The sequence below is a fragment of the Octodon degus genome, unplaced genomic scaffold (genome assembly GCF_000260255.1).
Source record: "Octodon degus isolate 3935 unplaced genomic scaffold, OctDeg1.0 scaffold00137, whole genome shotgun sequence".
Lineage (NCBI taxonomy): Eukaryota > Metazoa > Chordata > Mammalia > Rodentia > Octodontidae > Octodon > Octodon degus.
Genome location: NW_004524713.1, coordinates 3,204,021 through 3,215,469, shown reverse-complemented (window position 1 = coordinate 3,215,469; position 11,449 = coordinate 3,204,021). Strand labels below are relative to the sequence as shown.

Sequence of the window (11,449 nt, the reverse complement as noted above, 5' to 3'; positions counted from 1 at the left end):
TTTATATGAAACTACCTGTGTCATATGAATCATCAGATTCTCCACATTCATAAAATCATAAATTAATACCTATTCATTGTAATTTATTTTATTTTTCTGCTAGGAGAATGAAGGCTGAAAAATCTTGTCTTTTTAAAAAATCTGTTTTCTCTACTCTTCCAGGAAATTGGCATTAGCTAGGCTCCAAAGCTAGGTAAAGTGTTGCAGGTGGTCTAGGCCTTTCACCTAGCTTTTCCTTCATGTGATTGTCACAGAGGCTTCTATGACATCCACAGTCAGCTAATATTTATTCTAATGGAATGATGGAAGTATAGGTGACTCGAAGTTGTGTCTGTAGTAGAGGTGTCTCTTGATCACAGAATCTCATGATACAATAATAATTATATCTCCTCCATGCCGAGATGAAAGTACATTTTTCTGCTGCACCATTTACATAAAGATGTTAATGTAATAATAATACCACAGATCTGAGAACCAAATTGTCTTTTATCAAATAATTTCTAGCTTTGCTGCTGAGAAAGGCCAAAAGGTTGTGTTTTGTAGTTTTTGTTGCTGTTATGAAGTGCACAAATTAAATCAATGTTTTTGCAGTGCTGCTTTACATTTATTTATTTATTTATTTATTTATTTGATACAGGGCCTCACTACAGAGCTCAGACTCATAGTGAACCTCGTGTCTCAGCCTCCTCAGTGCCGAGATTACAGGTTTAATCTTGCCGGGTTTGGAGGCTGGCTCGGTTCCCCTGGGGCATGGTCAGGACAGCATATGGTGCCAGGGTTTGAACCCTGGTCCTTGTGCTTAAACCTTCAAGCTATTTTCCTAAACCCTGCTTTTCCTTTCTTAAAGTAAGACATGGTGTGGATTTATTTGAGAATACAAGATAATTCTTTTTAAAAATTAAGATGAGTAATTTGAGACAAATAAAGACCACTCAAAAACATATAAACAGGGCCAGTGAGATAGCTCAGCAGCATACATGCCTCCCTGGGAAGGAGGAGGTTCTGAGTTAGATCCCTGGTCAAAAAGAATAAGAAGAAGTATAAATATGTCTAGGAACTAACCATGGCTTTTCTATTTAGGATAATACAGAAATAGTTCTTCCAAAACACACTGGTTTAAAAAAATGATCCATTTCTCTCTTATAGAAAGTGAGATTAATAAAATGGGACTGTCATCATGAATGTCCTGGACACATGCATAATGTGTCTTCATTTCTACAATACAGAACACCCACATTGTAAAGTTGTGTTGAGCATTAATTGGGTGACACTAGTGAAGTACTTTTTGGTTTCTGACAATATCCACTTGATAAAACTGGGAGTTAGTCTCTGTGTTTCAATTTGTTATAACAATGATGACAGTTGTTTTCCTAATTTTTTTTCTTCCTTTATTTATTCTTCTGCCTTTCACTTTTTCTTGTAAATCATGCTCTATTATCTTTAATTAAACAGAGACCTCTGTAACATGTCAGTAGAGACCATTTCACCCCCTGCTCTGTTTGGCTGCCGGCCTCTCATCTCTTCAGCAATGGTGAGGCAGATTCCTTTTCCTCGTGGAAGAGAAATCCACGGCTTGCTGCCTTTGCCAATGACAAAGATGTTGGTGAGCCGGGAGGCAAAGCTGTTGCCGCTGGCATCCTTCACATGAACCACATCATAAGAGCCAGAGTGCTTGTCTCTGCTGGTGATCACTCCAGTTCTTCCCAAGTTAGCACCTCTGGTCGCCGTACACAGGTTACCAGTGTAGAGCTTGACAAAATCAGTTATCTTGCCAGACACCAAATCAGTTTGGATGGTGTCATTGACCTTGATGAGGGAGTCAGGATAGTGAATGGTGCAAGCATTGTGGGTCACCAGATGAGGGAATCCCTTTTGTGCCCACAAAGATCTTCCTCACTTTATACAATTTGTACTTGGCTTTCTCAGGTATAATTTGATGAATAGCAAAGTGACCCTTGGTGTCGTAGATTAGACAGAAATGCTCTCCTGTCTTGTCAATGCTGATGACATCCATATTCCAGCAGGATAGGTTCTATCAGTTTGGACTATGCCATCAATCTAGGATTTTTTTTTTTTTTAATTGAACTCAGGACCCTGTGCTTGACAGGCAAGCACTTATTTTACTGATCTATGTTGTTGATCTTAATGAAGCACTAAATGCAAGTCTTCTTTACTTCATCTCCTGTCAGAGCATACTTGAGCCTGTTCCTTAGGAAGATGATGAAAGGCAGACATTCTCTCAGCTGATGGGGGCCTGTGGATGGACGAGAAGCAAATACATTGGTCAGTTTATCCAAAAAAAACAATGCTTTGGAGCTGCTACTCACTTCAGATGCTTCCTGGGACCACAAGTCATGGCTGAGTTCTAGCCAACTTCACTGTCCTCACTCGATCACATAGCTCCTAGTGTGACATCCCGGATATATATATATGCAGACTAATAGTGATCCTCCTATCTCAGCTTCACCTAGTGCTGGGATTACAGATGTTTACCACTATATCCAGTTATGGGGCCAGCACAGCTGGCTGTACTGAAGAAAGAACTCTGGCCCCTGCACTTTCAGATAGGCACTTAGACTGCTAAGCTATCACTTCAGTCTGTTTTTCAACTCTTAAAACTCAAACAAAAATGTGCTTTCCTGGTCAAGATTTGTGGAATCTGTTGAATGTGGGTGGACACACCTGTTATTGCAACACTCAAGAGGCTGAGGCTGCAGAACTTTTGATGGTTCAAAGCCAACTTGAGCTACATAGTAAGTTCAAAACTAAGTAGGACCTGGTTTCACCCCCAAAAATTTAGAGGCAGAATGAAGCATATAGTTTTGAGTTCAATTAATTTGTACTCAGCTTTCAACTGAGCTTCCCATCACAAAAATCCACACCACATAATAAGAAACATGCTATCTTCCCAGTGCTTTAGTAACTTTAAATTCTACTAGGTTTGCTCAATTGCCTACTCATTCTTTGGCCCATGTAAGATGGACACACGAACATTAAAAGTCAGTCAGGCACAAGTATAAAAGAAGACAGTTGTGTTGTCTGGCTTTCTTTTCTCTGCAGGTAAAAACTGTTCCCTTCCTCTGTCCTCTACATAACATGTCTGACTTGTCTTCTTTTTCTGTTGAAACCCATCACAACAATACAGATTTGGAAGCCAGTTTCAACTTAACATATTATATCTTGTTGAGTAGTTTTGCTTAATAATTTTTTTTAGTTTTGTGCATCTTCGTAGTATGTATTTGTACTATGAAATTGTTCCATTTTTCATGGGAAGGTGGAAAGTATATATACCACGTCTGAATTCTTTTTTCATCTCCTGCTCCTCTCCACCTCCCTCCTTCTATTACTTGTTTCACTTCATACTTGCACGAGATCTATTCCTTATTATGATTTATCTTTCGTTTTGCTCCTGGTTTATATTTTAGGTTATGCATTTGAGAGAAACCATATGATGCCTAAGCCTGTGTGTCTCAATTACTCCACTTCAAATTATGGTCTCATAGCGCACCTGCTTTCCTGTCATCAACTTACCTCTATTCTACTTCGTTGACAGAGTAGGACTTGTTGGTGTTTAAATGCCACATTTTCTTTACCCATTCCTCTGTTGATGGACCCAAGATGACTTCCGTAATTTAGCTAGAAGAAACCCTTCTGTGCTGTTAGACTATATAAAGTGATACAAACATCATGGAAATCAGCATAAGATTCCTCAAAAAACTAAAATATAAGTTCCACTCAACTCACCTATTCCCATGTAGTTTTATTTAATCTTATTTATAAATTATTTATTTCTTATGTCTCCTTTTCTATTTTCAATACCTTAGGTTGAATAAGATATTTATATTTTCCAAGGTTCAAGTATGATCTTTTAGCAAAATCATAGGGAATCACCAATATTGAATTTTATGAAATTAAAAATTAACACCTAGTTACTTTTACTGAAACATTTATTTTAACACCATATTCATATTCCTGTGTCATGTGACCATTGACAGTAGTAAACATTTTTCGACCAGCAAGGTTCTTCAGAGGTTTGGACAAGGTACCTCTGTGCCACTGGGGTCACCTTAGCTCAGTTGTAGTATTCACCTGCTGCTGACAATTGAGTCATGTTTTATTGAGCCAAATGATTAGCAAAGCAGATTTTAGTGAATTGCTTGGCTATCTTTATTTAATATAGTTGCACATATTTATAACACTAGCTATTTAATCACACCTTCACAGTAGGTTAAGAGCATGCATTTACCCCTTGAAATACTCAGTTGCTAGTTGATAGTTACTAGTTAAATTTTTGCCTATTGTTTGATTCTCTGAATTTATTTCTGACTCTCTGCCAGAGATCAAACCTCTGCTGGAAAAGTTGTATGTGCCAGAAAAATTCTATACCACAGAAGTAACTCTTTTGACCTCTGTGTATTTAATACGTGACTTACCTAAGAGTTGGAATTGGTTTTCATAAGGAAAAGTGAATGAACATACAATGCCATATGCAAGTAGGTCACAATCAAGAATCAGCGAGAAACTTTCTCACACATTAGATATTTACCTCCATCGAAGCAGGCAATTTCTGCTGGTTTCTTGCTGCTTTCCTTGCACTTCAAGTCATACTTATTATACAGTAAATTATCTATAAATATTTATTAAGTGAACTAATGCATATAATAAAATGCAAAAGTAAAATGAGATATTAGTACATATTTAAGTGTACATTATATATTTGTTTATAATTAGAAAATATTTTCACACTGAAAAATTCTTCTACTCTACGCAGTAACAATGTAATTAGCAAGGCAACTAATGTTCCACTTTTGCACATTTGCAGATATTAAAATTGAAGGCGAAAAGTATTCCCTCAGTTTAGCAATCTATTCAGTGCCAGAAAAAGGGCTCCAGTTCAGTTTCTCCATGTTTTATTCTGGTAGCTTCTTTTACTTCCTTCTGAACTATGAGCTTGGGTAATTCAAGCGCACCTGGGATAGTTTTCTGGATCACCTTCGCAGTGTTTCCCACTCTGAGGTTCCCTTCAGAGATCCTGGGCTACTGCTGAGCTTTCCCCAACCAAAGTGTTCTTAAGTGCTGAGAAACACAGCGCGGCTGAGCCTACCCACCAGCCAGTTGGCACATTTTCAAATGATCCACTGAATGGCAAATGCACAAGATAACAGTGGGATGAAATGAGCTTCTCTTATTGATTTTCCAAACCAATATGGCACTGGGGTTCCCTCTTTGTGCCATCTCCTCCCTCAGCCTAGAGGCATCCTCTGCCTCTTCATCATTTTAATTAGACATTACACCTGGCACAAGTGCTGAGTTGATTAACCTTAAAGGAACTGAATAGGTTCTCTGATAGTTAACACGGGGCCCCTGACATATTATAACTCATGTTAACATGTGCTGTTGTACAAACTCACAGTTTCTTCAGCCCACTCTCCAAAGCCACCATGCAGGGTAATAGCACCTACAGAGAGCTCTTTTCAAAGCATGCTTCCATAATAATGCCAGGAAACACAAAATTTCAAAGATGGATGGTATGGACTCTACGGACACCACTTTTTAATGTTTATAGAAATGCACCTTCTGTGTCAGGAAGCAGTGCTAAGGGACAGGTCTTTGTGGAAAAGTGTTTTCAAGGAAGGTGGCACTGCTTCTGGAGCTGCAAGATGTGAGCTTTCATGCTGTGCTAACTACGGTCTTTGAATAGTCTCTTATTGGCTCTGGGCCTGAATCACCTCATATGGAAAAATATAGATTGAAAATAATGTGAAGGTTTCCATTCATCGTTCCAGTGTCCCCAAATGATGCCCTAATATGCCTTCGTGCTGGGCTGGGGGTCCTAGGATGAGGGCACCAAGAACTCCCTCTGCATCCCTGCTATTAAATGTTAGTTAAATGGATTCTTACCTTGCCATACAGACGCCTCGGTTGTCAAATTCAGTTCTTTCCAGTGTTGTATTTGAACACCAAAAGTTTGAGAGGCAAACATATTTTTCCCACAAGCAATGACGGAAACTTAAATAATTGGTTCTGAGGTCCAAATTTTACTCTTATAAATTCATTCTCCTAGGGCTTTACCAAATTTCATGAGGATTTCTCTTTTTCTCTGTTACCATTCTCATAGTTTTTTCGTCTGAGCTTTACTGCTGGTATCACATTTTTTGGAGCACTGATTACATGATTTTGTCCAAATAGAGTGCAAAGAAAAAAAAGTACAATGATGAATGTTAAACAGAGTGACACAAGTGCTAACTGTTGTCTGAACAAGAACATGGCTTAGACTGAAGCATCGCCCCTTTGCATATGTATCACACTCACTCTTGGCGGTACAGGTTTTTTTAAGTCAGATTTTCAATGGACTGTCTAGCAAAGCAAAGAGTAACACCTAGCAGATTTTGTTTTTCACATTTTGCTGTTCAAGTTCGTGCTTTGAGTCTTTTGACACTGAGGTATCTCTGTAATATATCCTTTGCTGGCAAAGTAGGATGCCATAGAAGCATAAGAGGCCCCTTTTTTGTGATACCCAAGCATGAACAACACCTGTCAGTTCTCCCATACTCTTCTCGGGTACCTCAGCTCCTGGTGTTTACATCTGAACAGCACTAACACAACATAACCCCAAATATTCCCCTTTATTCACTGAAGCTCTCTCTCTTTGTTTAATTTAACTTAATTTTGAAAAGTAAAAACAAAAGCTAGAACAAAAATCAGAAACAAAGTCAGACACAAGGCAACATACAGTAATATAATGTATCAACCATTGTTAATCAGCCATTCTTATTTTGCAGCTCTTTTTCATGCTGCTGTCATTGTAGTAATTTTTAATTTTGTTTACAATAAAAACCTGACACTTGTATATATTGATAAGCTACATTGTCATATTTCATTACCTTATATAATTATTCCTCACGATTATTGACAAACCCATACCCTCACATATTATTACATTTCTTTATCATAAGAATATAAATATTTTGTAGCTTTTTAAAAACATATTTAGCACAGGGTCTACAGGGTCTCACTATGCTGATTCGACTTATGCTGATACTCATGTTTTCACCTCATAAATCCTGGGATTATAGACAAATGCCACCATGCCCAGTCTTATAGCTTTTTAAAAATATTCAATAAAATATGTTTAATCATAGCCACCCTGCTATGCAATAGAATTGCCTCAAATACTATTGCATCTTAACTGTATCTTGTATGTATCGACATATGTCTCTCCTCCCCACCTTCCACTCTCCAACTTCTACTAATCCTTGCTTTAACCTCACTTCTGTTTTTGTAAGATTAAGTTTGGATTCCATGTCAGGGTAAGATCATGTGACATCTGTTTTTGTGTGCCTGTTTTATTCTAGTTAATATATATTGTCATCCACATTGCCTCAAATGACAGAACTATGTCCTTTTTATGGATAAACACTATTCTGTTTTGTCTATGAACCTATTCACTGATGGACCTTTAGGATGATTTTGTATCCAGCCTTTTGAGTAGTGCTACAATACACGTGCTAGTGCAGATATTTTATTTACACCCTGATTTTAGTTCCTTTAAATATATACCCAAACTTTAATTGCAGAATCATATGGTAGTTTTTTTTTTCTTTTTCTTTAGGAAACTCTACTCTGTTTTACTAATTTACATTCCCATCTACCACATATGAGTTCACTTTTCTACACATTTCTGTTAGCATTTTTAATATATCACTTTATTACTACACCTTTGCTATAAGTGAAGCTTACATTCATCTTGGAGAATAGGTATACTTACATTACGTACCTTCATACTTAGAGTCACTGTAGCTTTGTAGTACAACTTGAGATCATTTATTGTGATGCCCCTTACTTTGGTCATGTTCCCTAGGATTGCATTTGCTCTTCTAAGTCTCTTCTTTTTCCACCAAAAGATTAGAATTTTTTTAGTTGTCTGAAGAATGCTTGTTGGTATTCTGATTGGGATGGTGTTACAGTCTGTGTCTACTTGTCCTTCCAAAGCTTCAAGCAGTAATTGGGCAGACTTCTAGAGTTTATGATTAACTCATGATGCACTGGGATTATGGGTGTGAGTGCTACACCTGCCCTGAGGCAGGTAATTTGCATTACAGTGTGAGAAGGGAAGAGAAGCTAGATACTTGAGCTCCCCGTACACCTCCCATGCTCTCTGCTCTTTGTGGCCACCATAAAAGGTTGCTCTCTGCCATGTGCCACACTGCCTTGGAGCCAGCTGAGTATGGACTGAAACCTCCACAAACTGTGAGCTAAATAAACCTTTCCTTCCTTCATTTTGAGTGTCAGTTATTTGTCCCAGGAACAAAAGAAGAGTAACAGACAGTATTGAATCTATGGTATAAATGATTTTGGTAGGATGAACAACTTGACAGTGTTAGTTCTGCTTATGGAGGAACAGGGGAGACATTCCCATTGACTGATAATGTCAATGTTTATTTCACAGAACTGTAGTTTTCACTGTAGAGGTCTTTCACATCCTTAGTTGTACTAATTCTTAGGTATTTAATTTTTTGTGATAGTATTAGTTTCTTAATTTCTTGAGTCCATTATTGCTATACACCACTGCTACTGACTGAGTGTTGATTTTGCATTTTTATTTATTGCAGAAGTTTGTTATTAATTCTAAGAAATTTTTGGTGGAATTCTTTAGGATTTCTATACAATTTTCATGCAATCTGCAAATAATGATAATTTGACTTCTTCATTTCCTGTATTTATTATTTATACTTCTTTTTATTTTCCCTGATAGCTCTGGCTAATGTTTTAAGTACTATGTTGAACAGCAGTGTCCATAGCAGGCATACTTTTATTGTTCCTAATTTTAGAGGGAAAGATTAATTTTTCCCTATTAATTCTGATGTTAACCATTGACATTTTTATAAATTGCTCTTGTCAGACTCAGGTAAGGTCCTTCCATACCTGTTTTATTCAGGTGATTTATCATGAAGGGGTGTTTAATTTTGTCAGAAGCCTTTCTGTACCTAACTATATGAGGTTTTGTCCTTGTTTCTATTTACATGATGTGTTACTTTTATTGTTTTGCATAAATTGAAACATCCTTCCCACCCTGAGATAAAACATACTTTATTATACTGAATGACCCTTTTGGTGATGTGTTGTCTTCTCTTTGCCAGTGTTTTATTTTGCATTGTAGCATTTATGTTCATTAAGGTCATTAGTCTGTACTTTTATTTTTAGTTGGGTCTTTGTCTGATTTGGCAGTTAGAGAAATACTGGCTTCCAGCAATGAGATGGAAACACTCCTTTCCTTTCAGTTTCTTTAAATAATTTGATGATATAACATCTCCAGTAATGCTAATGATATAATATCTTTAAAGATTTTATGGAATACAAGGGTAAGTCCATCAGTGCCTGATTTTTTTTTTTATTCTTGTTTTTAGTTGGCCAATCTTCTATTAATGTCTGATTTGTTTTTCAGAACCAGGGATTGAACTCAGTCCCTTGCACTTACCACGGAAGCACTTATTCCACTGAGACATCTCCCTGGCCCTTCATTTCTTACTACTGGAATTTAAAAAAAAAAGTTGTTTCTGTATTCTTCATTTAGTTTTCATAATTTCCGTAAGTCAGCATTTCATTTGTTGTTATTGTTGTTAATATCAGTTATTCTAGTTGATATACGGTAATATGTTATTCTTATTTTGTTTTCATTTCTCTGATCATTAAGTTGATCACTTTTTCATATACCCATATGCCTTCTTTTAAGAAATATTTAATCATGTATTTGCACACTTCTCAATGATATTATTTTTCTATTGAATTGTCCGAGTTTCAGCCAAAAGTGACAAGACTACTAGAAGAAAATATAGGTGAAATGCTCTGTGACACTGATCTGGACACGGATATTTTGGAGCATATTCTAAAACCATAGGCAACAAAACTAGATACATGTCATCACATACAACCTGAAGTTTCTGCTTAGTAACTAATAATCAGAAGAATGAAATGATAAACCATAGATTGAGAGAAAATATCCATAAACTATCTGACAAAGTTCCACTTCGCTTGTGTTCAAAAAGAGCTTTCTTTATTCCATACCCAGTATTTGATTTCTGAATCTAGACCTTTGCTTTGCTTTACAGGTCAAAACAACTGGTAATTCAGACTGTGGGCTTCATAACAGGGATTGAGTGTAATTGACTCATTTTGCTGATGCTGTGAGCAGTGGCAGATACGTTATGGGCATGAATTTCTTTCTTTTTTTTAATTTTTAAGAAGTCTTTAATTAGGGCCAACATGATAGCTCAGCAGTCTAAAGCACCTGTTTAGACAAGATTAAGCAGGCATGGGACAGCAGTTTGATCCCCAACATCACATGCCATACCAGCCCCACCCTCAGGACAGGTTGAGCTGGCACCCCCCAAAAAAAAACCTTTAATTAACGAATTAATTAATTTGGTACAGGGTCTCACTTCACAGCTTAGACTTGTAGTGATCCTCCTGTCTAAGCCTCCCCAGCACTGGGACTAGAGGCTTGTGTCACCATGCTAGGTTTCAGGCTCTAGGGCTGGCATGGCATGCAGTTCTTGTTCTTGTTCTTGCCAGGCAGGTGCTTAGACTGCCTAGCTATCCCCTGGCAAGCATGAATTTCTTAAAGTGATGTATACTTCCAGAAAAAGCAAAGATGGAGAGAATCATATTGTCATCTGAATAACATTTTCATCTTTCAAATGGCTTTATTTTACTGGCAAACAATCTCAATACCTTTGGCCACCTACTCTACTTATAAAGAGGATAAAGGTTACCAGCTAGAAGAAATAATATCTGTGAGATGTAATATATCTAACTATTTAAACTCAATTACTGTGTCACATCAGTTCATTAAATTATTTCATCCCACAGTTCTGAAGAAGAGGGCTGTTTTAATGTTCATGTGGGGAAGATGGCCATGGTCCTGCTCAGTATCTAATGCAGCGCTCATGAACACAAGGAAAATTGTGCTGAGTGGTTCTGTTTGCGAAACATGCTGTCTAGGAACAGAAGCTTTGAACAGATGGGTTTGTGAACTGAACTGAGTTATTACTATACTAAGATTAGATATTTTTTGGTTATTTAGGTTTTTTGAACCAGAAATCAAACTCATGACCTTACACTTGGCACACAGGCAAAGTAACAGTAAGCTCTCTCCCTGGCTCTTATACTCTAATTATATCACATTTTGTCTGTTTACTTTTTGTTTTTTTAACCACATGACTTTGTGAAGTTATTTGTATTCTGTGAAATTTATTTTTTCTTACTATTCTATGACATTCAAATGAGCTAATGTATATGAAGTTTATGACATAGATTCTTACACACTCCATGCTAAGTAAACGTCAATTATCAACCAATTAGGACAATATAGTGAGCAAGAAAGGGGGAAAATTCCAGGGAGAAGTCTGTGAGCTGCTGTCAATCAATTCTATAAATAAGAAAAAAAAAA

At 37.0% G+C, this 11,449-nt stretch overlaps 1 pseudogene; it reads right to left on the bottom strand.

The window, feature by feature from the left end:
• Window positions 1–1,483: 1,483 nt before the first annotated feature.
• On the bottom strand, window positions 1,484–2,356 carry LOC111812701 (annotated as a pseudogene).
• Window positions 2,357–11,449: the final 9,093 nt, after the last annotated feature.